At 37.2% G+C, this 10,782-nt stretch overlaps 1 long non-coding RNA gene across 3 annotated transcripts; it reads left to right on the top strand.

Moving 5' to 3' along the window:
- Positions 1-7,435: 7,435 nt before the first annotated feature.
- On the top strand, positions 7,436-10,303 carry LOC127118600 (uncharacterized). Of its 3 annotated transcripts, none has more exons than XR_007802270.1 (4): positions 7,436-8,214; positions 8,385-8,594; positions 8,700-8,952; positions 9,069-10,303. It is a non-coding gene; the product is annotated as an uncharacterized LOC127118600 (long non-coding RNA). The 3 variants fall into 3 exon arrangements; XR_007802268.1 differs by having other exon boundaries at positions 8,700-8,974; XR_007802269.1 differs by having other exon boundaries at positions 7,438-8,214; positions 8,700-8,942.
- The last annotated feature ends 479 nt before the right edge of the window (positions 10,304-10,782 follow it).

Below are 10,782 nucleotides of genomic sequence, written 5' to 3'. Positions count from 1 at the left end.
TACGCACATTACCTACACAACAAGCCAAGTGAAGGACGGTAGAAGGCTTGATAGGCTACGGAGTAACCAAATCGAAGCTGAGTAGATAATGTTGCCCTGTACAAACACATGTTGGAAAATATGAGCTGAAAACACATGACAGTAAAGGAAGGAGAATCAAGTTTCTACCCCAACATATGAATATTTTGCAAACAATAACAATTCAATGATATTTCAAAGCAAAAGGATGCCATAGGAATCATACAAACAGAGCCATAACAGATGTTGAACCATGGAAAGGAAACATGTTACCAAACCACCAACACAAATCGAATTCGCTTATGCCATTATCCTGCAACCCAACAAGACACATGGTTCAAGCTATGATACCAGCAGCATTGCCAATCCTCTTGGAAGTTTGTCGCCAAACCGAGCATATGTGCATTGCGATGAACAAAGTCCGCATCTGTGTACCAGCTCAAAAGCAACCGTGCGCCATCTTGAAGCAACAACCCTGCTACCAAAAGTTAAGGAAAGTTTAAAACCAAGAAATGAAGTAGCAAACCAAATCCGCCAACATAAAAAGTTTAGAGCAAATGATGAGGTCATGCCGAAATGGATGGGACCACCCAAAGTTTTTAAAATAGATTGAAATACCTCACTACAGACAAAAATACAAGATTGGATTTACTTTCAACAAGGTGAAGATTTACCATTGGTCCCCATCAAATCTATGGGAAATTCGACTCTAACAGAATGATTCTTGCCAGCTCATGCTGCGAGAACCACCCAGGTCTCTCTATATAAGAGACGTCTCATCGTTAATTAGAAGGGGGAGGCTTCCTGCACTGTTACCCTGCGCAAAAAGAAATAGAAGGCTCACCAAAGGGTTTGAAGAGTTTGAATCTCTCGATCACATACAAACAACAACGACAAGAGAACAGAGAAGATCAAAGGAAGAAGAAAGAATAGGAGAAGAAAGGCTTATATGAATATCTCTGAAGCATCAACGTACTAGCTCCGTTTAGGTATACATCTCCATTTCCTTTTCTCGCGAAATCGTAATACCTTCGTGCTCTCCTTGACGAGATAACTGAGATACCTGGGATAATCGTTTGAATTTTTTTGATGTCGGGTCAATTCCATAACTAGGTTTTACTTGCTTGTTCACTGCGTTTTTTGACTTCAATTTCGTGTCTATGAGGAGATTGAGGTTAGGTTTGGTATTGTGTGGTTTAGGGTTTGGTATTTTGTTTTGGGGAAGGGAGGCACCGATCCGTCCGGAGGGAGGCTGTGTTGTTAAATCCAAGGTTGGATTCGTGGTCACCGGCAAAATATAGGTAGGGTTAGTATTTAGAGCTCGAGATTTTGGGTGGTGGCTCGCCGGAGAAGAAGGTGGCGCCGTCGTCGTTGGCCGGAAACCACCGCCTTCTCCGACAGGTTGATCGGAGGAGGGAGGATCTTTATTTGCAGAGCGTTTTTGGAGTTTAGATTGAAGAGAGAGAATCGAGTTTACTAAATGAGCTCTTTCTCTCTCTCTCTCTCTGTATGAGGGCTTTTATCCGTCATGGTTTGGCCACGCATGCAGGCCAATGTGGCTTGGCTTTAGGTCTGCCATGCGTGGTTGATCGGTGGGTCAACCGGGGGATCCCATGTGGATCCCCCCACCATATGAAGGTGGTCCTCAGGTCTGTTTGCTAGTCAGATTTTTTGATTAGGTTAGTTTTGGGATCTAACGGTCAGGTGTCATTGGTTTAGGTCAACATGTTTGACCGAGAGATTCTTTTGGTTTCTTCTAGAGCCGTCAATTTAGGGGGTCGGGGTCTAACTTTTAAGGCCCCCAAAATATAGGGGGCCCAAAATTCTAAAAATAAATGAGCCCCAAAATATATAGGCCCCCTAAACTAAAGGCCCATAAAATTCAAGTAAAGCCTTAAGGCCCCATCATTTTTTAATGTTGACTTTTTAAAGAAAAAAATTAACTTTTTTTTTAAAGAAAAAATTATTTTATTATTTTATTTTCATAAAAACCATTTTTTTCAAAAAATATCAACTTTTTTATTTTAGGAAAAATTCGATTTTGTTTTAAATAAAACTAAACTTCTTTATTTAAAAAAATCGATTTAATTTTTTGAAAAAAATCGATTTTTTTTATTTTAGAAAAAACTTTGACTTTTTTTTTTCTATTTCCGAAAAAAGTCATTTTTTTTTTATTTTTGAAAAAATTCGGGTTTTTTTCAAAAACAAATCACCTTTTTTTTTCAAAAAAATCGACTTTTTTATATATAATAAAAATTGAATTTTTTTTTCAAAAAAAATCAAATTTTTTACTTTCAGGAAAAATCGACTTTTTTCTCGAAAAAAATCGATTATTTATTTTCAAAATAAAATTGATATACTTTTTCGAAAAAAATAATTCTTTCTTTTAAAAAAGAATTGACTTTTTTTTCGAAAAAAAATGATTTTTTATTTTTAAAGAAAAACCGCCTTTCTCATTTTAAAAAATTAATCAGTTTTTTTTACGAAAAAAATCTATTTATTTTTTTTTTCAAAAATATCAAATTTGTTTAAAAAAACTAAAAATTTTAATACTTAAAAAAAATCGATTATGTTTATTTTTAAAAAAAATGTTTTTTTTTATTTTAAAAAAATAAGGTTTTTTTCGAAAAAAAAGTAATTTTCAAAAATATTTATTATTTAAAAATATTTATTTTAAAAAATAAAATATGTTGTTTCAAATAAATTATATTTTGAGCCCCTCATTTAGGCCCTTTAAAAAACAAAAATATGAGGGGGCTTAAAAGTAAGGGGCCAAAGAGTTATTGATTTAATAGGGGGCCTAAAAAAATGGGGCCAAATAGGGGCCTAATTGTTAGGGCTTTATCATTTAGGGCTTTTTTGACACCTCTAGTTTCTTCCTTGAGAATGGGCCTCCGAATTGGGCTGGATGAAATTCATTTCCTGCACCCCTTTCTCTTTACAGTAGGCGCCCTAATGGGCCTCATTGGCTTCAAGGGCCCATCCTCTTCTTCTTTTTTGGACATTTTATTCATTTCTTTTGTTTAGTATAGTCTTGATTTAACTTTAGTTGATTAAAACATGATTTTTATTTATGAGTTAAAACTTTATCATAATTAACTAATTATATAATTTTAATTAATTAATATGTTGTATTATCATTATTTATTATTTAACATAAACTTATTCACTTTAGGGATTTATACGAAATATTATTTTATGTTTGTTTATTTATTTGTGCAAATTCCTGAATACATATGTATGGTGTGCTACAATCATGACAAGCCATCTCAATTTCACCGATTTAAAATCATTCAAGCCAATTTCGAAAATAAAATCACATATTTCTCGATTCAATGTCGAGCCCCATTTTCAAACACCCTTGTAAGTCGATCGCTTTTAGCATCACCATCAACCTCACACAACTTACTCTTGGGCTTTCTTACAATGAGACCTATTCGATTTTATTTAATTGAGTAGAAGAACAATACACTAAAATAAAATTCATTTAATTACAAAACACAAATTTAAAACCTCGATCCAATGTCGAGTATTTTTTTTTATCCAAATCAAATTAAAATACCCAATCACAACTAAATACCATTTCATTTGGGAAATGAAAAGGGGGATGGTTTTGAGTCTTCAATTCCTCTCCTCGATTATTTGAATACGAGTTCTCTTACTCGGTTAGTCAAATAGTCGTCACTTCCATCCATCTAAGCACAAACAAATTGAATCATTTTATCATAAGAAACGAAAAGGGAGATGACTTTAAGTCTTCAAGTTTTCTCCTCGATTATTTGAATACAAGTTCTCTTACTTGATTAGTCAAATAATTGACGTTCCTCTACAAACTTTTAAACCCCGATTAAATCAAAAGAACTTTCATAATAAGCTAAATGAAAAGGGAGATGACTTTGAGTTTTCAACCTCTCTCCTCAATTGTTTGAATACGAGTTCTCTTACTCGGTCAGTCGAACAATTGTCATTTTTCCACCAACTCATAACTTAATCAAATCATTTTTCACAATAAACTATACGAAAAGGGAGATGGTTTGGAGTCTTCAATTCATCTCCTTAAATGCTTGGATATGAGTTGTCTTACTCATCCATTCAAGGATTTGTCGTCTATTCTAAAACATATCAACCATACACAACCTTATTTTCATAATCACTCAGATGAAAAATAAAGTGGTCTAGAGTTTTCTATTCCATTTCCAGATTATAAGGATACGAGTTGTCTTACTCGATTATCCGAGTATTCATCATCCATTCAAAACACCTTAATCTTCATTAAATCCTTTTACAATTAAGGATGAAAAAGAAAGAGGTCTAGAGTCTTCTATTCCCTTTCCCGATTATTAGGATACGAGTTGTCTTACTCGACTATCCGAGTAATCGTCATCCAACCAAAAATATCTCAACACATCAAATCTATCCTTTTCTCGCCCTCGTGCGATCGAAACCAATCAAAACATCAAACACATCAATTCAACTCGTCACCCCCCGCGTGACCAAAACCCTTCTCCAAAAAGAACACTGTTAATCCTTTCTAATGCGCGCAACAAACTAGTGCTAGAGCCTCCACCGAGAGTAGACAAGCCAATATTTAGCCGTTAGAACACCGACCTACACAGTCGTTCATCAAACAAAACACACCAAATATTCGTAGGACCCGAACTACGAATGCTCTGATTTCCTTATTGCACTATAAGGATACATAGGTAGGAGATTGTTGTATCTTCGCGAGCACACTAATAAAAAACCTCCATTTTCCCCTCCTGAAGTCTTCATCCATATCTATTACCAACTTTAATTACTCGAATAAAAACAAATAAACATAAATTAACACTCAAATCGCAGAATTGAACTAAAAGGTTCTCGTTGAGTACAACAGACGTAAGGGGTGCTAATATCTTCCCCTTGCGTAATCCACTCCCGAACCCGAATATGGTTGCGACGACCATTATTCCATTTTCTTAAAGGTTTTATCGATATTTTCCTATTCCTTCATTGGAATGAATAAATTTCGGTGGCGACTCTATTTCAAACAACATTTTTCGGCATCCTATCGTGAGGGATCACATTTTTTTGAGGTGCGACAAGGTCCACTTCACCAATCATAGTTCATCTAGAACCATCAAACACCCTTACCACTAGCTCACTAGGCTTCATAACGAGTCCCTCAATAGTCAGTTTGGATATATAACTCTTTGGAAGTACATTGAGGGAGGAGTCGGTGTCCACTAAGACCCTTGACAAAATGGTGTTTACACATTCGATGGAAATGTGTAAGGCCTTATTATGGTTTCTACCTTCAGAGGGAAGATCGTCATCATTAAAACCCAGACTAATACTAGAAGAGATATTGTTAACCATACCGTCAAATTAACAAACCGATATCTCTTGTGGTACATGAGCGACCTTCAGGAACTTAACTAAGGCGTCACGATGTGCCTCAGAGCATATGAGCAAAGACAACATTGAGACTTTGGACGGGGTTTGGTTGAGTTAGTCAACCACCATATAGTCACTCCTCTTAATGATGCCTACGAATTCATCCACCTCATTAGGAGGTAGAGAATCTTTCTTTTGCTGGGTGTTTTCAGTTTGCTTGTCTTTTTGCTGGGATGAAAGGCCGATGTTGTTTGTCACTGGAGGTATGGTGTCGCTACGCGAAATATATAGAGTCGCCATCGGTTTTTATTTATTCCAAAGGAAAGGGAAAATATCGAGAAAACCCCAAAGTATGGTCGTCGCAACCACGAATAGATTCGGAAGTCGGTTATGCAAGGGGAAGGTATTAGCACCCCTCACATCCATGGTACTCCATGGGAACCATCTAGGATGTTTGCGCTTACGTGTGTATTAGTTATCGAATGCTTGCTTGCCAAAGGTTTGCGGAGTGGAGATAGATTTTAAATTAGTATGCTCGCCAAGGAATGGATCCTCGTGCCTACGTATGCCCACTTGTTGAAGTGAGAAATCAGAGCCTTCGTAGTTCGTGGTTTTGAAATTGTTTGGGTTTGTTTTGTTGATTTTATTACCTTGAAGAAGGATTTTCTATGGTGTCGCCCTAAGGCTCAAACAAAAGGTTTTAATGCGTTTGAATTGTTTTTAAGTTTTGAGAAAGTGTTATTGATTTCGGATTGCACTAAAGACTATGGATAAAGGTGAATACCTCAAACGGTCAAGCCAAACGTCTTGTGTTCGAAGCATTCAGAATGAGTGTAGGAAAGCTCCAGTCGCATCCCTTCTTTATCGCTTAAGGCTCGTGACGTACGATCCTAATCGCCATTTATTTTATTTTTGAGTTTGATTTAGAAAAGACCGCTTGACGTTGGATCAAAGGTTTGTTTATTGTTTTTGATTTGAAAAGGAGACCGCTTGACGTTGGATCAAGGGTTTGATTATCGATTTTGAATGGTGCGTGTTCCTAATGCCTAAGGAGTATCTAACCAAGCAATAAAAGAAAGGGAGTAAATGCATACATCAGAAAGGGGAGGAGGGTACATATAAAGTACAAGGGAGTGCGGAAATAAAAGGGTCTCATTGTCAGGTAGCCCAAGAGAAAGCCATGTGTGTGCAATTGTGTTTTAAATGGGAAAGCAAGTAAAAGATTACAATTGATATTACAAATTCTTCTCGATTCTTGCACGCTTCTTCCATGTTAAGTCACACTTGTCCAAGGTCTCTTTTGCAAAGGGTCCTAATGAGTCTCTAAGTCCATTATCCAAAGTTCTCTCCATGCTTGGGAAATTATTATCCTTTTTTCATTTTTTAAAGTCTTAACCATTTTTAGATTCATTTTAGAATGAAGTGAATATGATGGAATATGGATGTACAATGTGATAAAAATAAAAATAAAAATAAAAGTGCATAAAGTAAATGACCAAAATTAAAGATTAGGAGCGGAAATTAAAATGCGGAAATTAAAGGAGTTAGAAGCGGAATTGTAAAGAATTAGATGTTAGAAGGCGGAAATTAAATGTTAGAGTTAATTGTTAGAAGGTTAATCAAAGTTAGTATAATCTTCAATATCAATATCAAAATCTACATCAAATTCTAATATCCACATAAACCACACTATTATCATAAATTCAAAATCAATTAAAATTCTAAAATTCAAAACAATTATCAAAAAATAAAAATCAAATAAAATTCTAAACAATTAGCAAATTATAAATTCTAAATCGATTATCAACCAATTAATTCATGCTTATCCTAATTGAAATTCTAAACAAACAATTATTAAGTCTACATTCTAAATAAAATTATAATTAAGTTCCAATCATTACCATGTCAATTATCCAAGCAGAATTCTAATTAAGCTACTACTATGTACTAATAATTAATTATTATCTCCTAATTGATCCAATTGATTAACCTAATCCACAAAGCAAGCAAAGGTTCCAACAAACATGGCAGAATGGCCCCTGGATAATGGATTAGGCCCGAGCGCAGGGGGTATGGATAGTGAAACGTAGCGCATTGCAGAATTGCCTTGGGCCTTATCCAATCCACTACACTACTATAAGCAGGTAAATGAAAAAACAGAAAGAAAAGCTTATTCACGCCAGCCAAACACGCTTATTCACAAGCGGAAAAGCGCTTCCAAGCGACAAGCATCGCTTCTCTCCATGCTCTGTGGAAAGCATAATTCAGCGCTCAGGTCTCATACGGAGACTCTACATGAGCTTCGCGAACAACTACGCAGCGGTGACAACACAGCTCCATCAGGTTATGGCTTATACATCTACGATCCAATACATCATCGTGGCAAATGAGTCGAAGCATGAGCATATGGATTGAGAGCTACCTATCGAAGATGACGACGGAGACGGAGACGATGATGACGAAGACCACGGGTATACTTCCGATCCACTTCTGAGTGCCTCTCTTCCTCTTCTCTTAACGCTGAAACGTTCCTTCCGTATCCAAAGCGAGTGAGTGATTGAGACCGTCGAACCTTGAAGCTTCTGGTGGTGGTTTTAGCTTTGTCGTGTAGAGCTTCGAGTGATGAAGCTCCCACAACAATGGAAGTGAGCGTCTACTGAAGGTGGGGAGTGATTGCAAGATGCTTTTCGAATGAGGAAAAAAATTCTGAACCCTAATGATTGGCAATGATTGCCCCTTATATAGCGTGATCCAAGAGGGCAATTTGGAGACATGGATCTGAGGTTAAATCTGATTCGTCCTGCTGGCATTTAAGTGAAGGTGAGTCTTAAATCATGAATTAAGTCACGTGGGATTTGACACAAGTTTTACTCTTTAATCCATTTTCTCCCAATTTTTCGATCCAACTGTGGATACCTATATTGAACCAAACTAGTTTGTATTCAATAACTGGATTGTTGCTTGGATAATCACTGGTTTGAATTTTGCAGGACATGGTTGCTGAATTGGTGCTGCTCATTCCCTCTACTGTGAACTACCTCAATGCATTGCAAAGCTTGTGATTTCCATAACTTCGAGTGAGCTAGTTACGGGGCTATGCTTTAGTGAGTTCCTGATAAACCAACTGTGTAATCATTTCCTCAGGGTCTGCACTGTAGCTCACCCTTGAAGCATGACATTTTTGGATGCACTAGCTTCTGGTATGTATGCATTGGACCTGTTATTTTGCTTGCTACCACACAATGCTTCTAGCCTTACTGTTGATGTTGAATGGTTATGAATATGTAAGCTTGGTTTCTTTGTAGCATGGCATTGCAGCAGGCCTGAACATGGGAATTTTTGATTGGCGACTTAATGATGCAACTGATGTGATACACACAGACTTTGAGTTGGTTCTCCTCATGGTTTCACAGGTTCATGGCAAAAGTGCAACTTGGTTATGTGCATTCAGCAAGTATAATGCCTTGTTTCCTTTTTTATGTGCAGTAGGTGTGACATTAATGAGGATTAGATGGTCAGCTGCTAGCTTTGGGAAGGTTGAATTGCAGGTTTGTATTGGTACGCTTCTACCATTGATTGTGTAAGTGGATCGAGATTAGAATGCAGGGTTTCAAACAAAGCTTTAGTGTTGCACCAAGTTGGCAATTGACATGGTTCTACATGTTTTGTTGCAGGATGTTTCTGCAACCTTCATATGTTGGTTCACTTATTGGAAATGTCTTAGAATGCTTCCCTTTCCATGTTTGGGTTGAATGATTTACTAGGATCTTGTGCAAGTCATGTGATGATCCTACATCTGTGAGTGGACCGCTTGGTTAGGCTGCATTACAACAAGGTTTTGCTTGGTGTTTTGCGACATCTCATGGCGTGTTTGAGGTGGTTCAGGTGCAGGTCTGTAGCAGGTTAATCTGGTTGTTCTGCAGTGGAACTATTGTCACATGGCTAGGTCTGCTGCCATTGCTTTATGTAATGTTGTCTGCTGCAAGTGTTATGCAGTTTTGATAAAATTCGTGCAGCATATTTTGCCTTAGACTGTTGAAGGATTGTGGTTGTTGGCTTCTTGACCTGTTTTGCATTACGGGTCTTGTTATGTGTACTGGTCTACTGGCTTGGTGCAGGTTAGCACTCTTGGCCAATCTCCATGATCTTGTTGCAGCTCTGTAGTGTTGTTATGGTGGTCATTGAAATTCAACCACATGATGCACTTGGTGGTGTGATAGATGCAGGTGCCTGTACGCTGTAGAAACCCCACGGTCTTGCAAGCTGCCAGCAGGTGTGTCCCTGCTGAACTGATCCTGTTGCAGGATTCATAAGCTACTCCCAACCATCAAGTGAAGAACATGTCCGGAAAAGATGATCAATGAGTTGCTGCAAGGCCTTACGACGTGCTCTTTTAGTTTATCAACAGCATGACCAAGTTTCTTTGAATTTCTTACTAGGCACTTCATCCGACATTGGCTCAGAATTGGCAAAAGCATCAACGATTGGCTTCAATAACTTAAGCATCTCTTATGCCTTATGATGGCTGCGAAATAGAGGATATGTTGTCAACAAGAATTTTCAAACAACGATATCTTCACAACGCTTCGCAAGTCTTGAAGATTCTACAACTAGCTTCTCAAAGATGTCATTGACGACACTGTTCATGATACCCGTGGCCTTGCTTATTGCAGGGTAGTTAGCAAATGTGATTGTTGGAAGTTAGGAAGATTTAATTTAGTAAATATGATGAGATGGTTATGTGATAACAAGACTGTTAGTTATGTAATATGAATGTAATGGGTAATGTGAACATAATGCGTAATGATAAAATGGTTATGTAATAAAGTGGAATTGATCCATGTTTGTTTGTGATAACATAAAAGTGTATGAATGATTCTCATGTTATGAATTCTTGAGAGTATGGTTATCATGGTTGTGAAATGAATTAAATGCTTTTTTTTAATGAATAAATGGATCTTGAACATGTATTGGAATAGAGTGAAATGGATATTATGACATTGAATGAACTAATCATGAGGGATACTCCAATGACAATCATGAAACAAAGGACTTAGAAAGGATCAAGATGTGCCATGAACTACAACCTACATAGACCAAACCTGAAGGCATGACCAGGGACTTGGGTGAGCAACCAACTGAAACCATGAACTAGACACTAAGTACGAGGGTGGTCTAGATGAAAGGTTATCGAAGGAAAGGGAGCCAATGAAAGAAGTGAGCCCAAGAACCTATACTAGAATCAATGGTCATGAGCATAGTGAATAGAAACACAACCAAGAACTCAACATGAATGAACCAGGAACAAGAAGTTGTTGAATGCAATTTAACCAAGCAATGGGATCAAGCATCATGAATGATGATGTGCCAGCTGAAATTAGGGTTAGA

The sequence above is a fragment of the Lathyrus oleraceus genome, chromosome 2, assembly GCF_024323335.1.
Source record: "Lathyrus oleraceus cultivar Zhongwan6 chromosome 2, CAAS_Psat_ZW6_1.0, whole genome shotgun sequence".
Lineage (NCBI taxonomy): Eukaryota > Viridiplantae > Streptophyta > Magnoliopsida > Fabales > Fabaceae > Lathyrus > Lathyrus oleraceus.
Note: the sequence above shows the minus strand (reverse complement) of the source record. Positions and strands in the feature narration are given on the sequence as shown.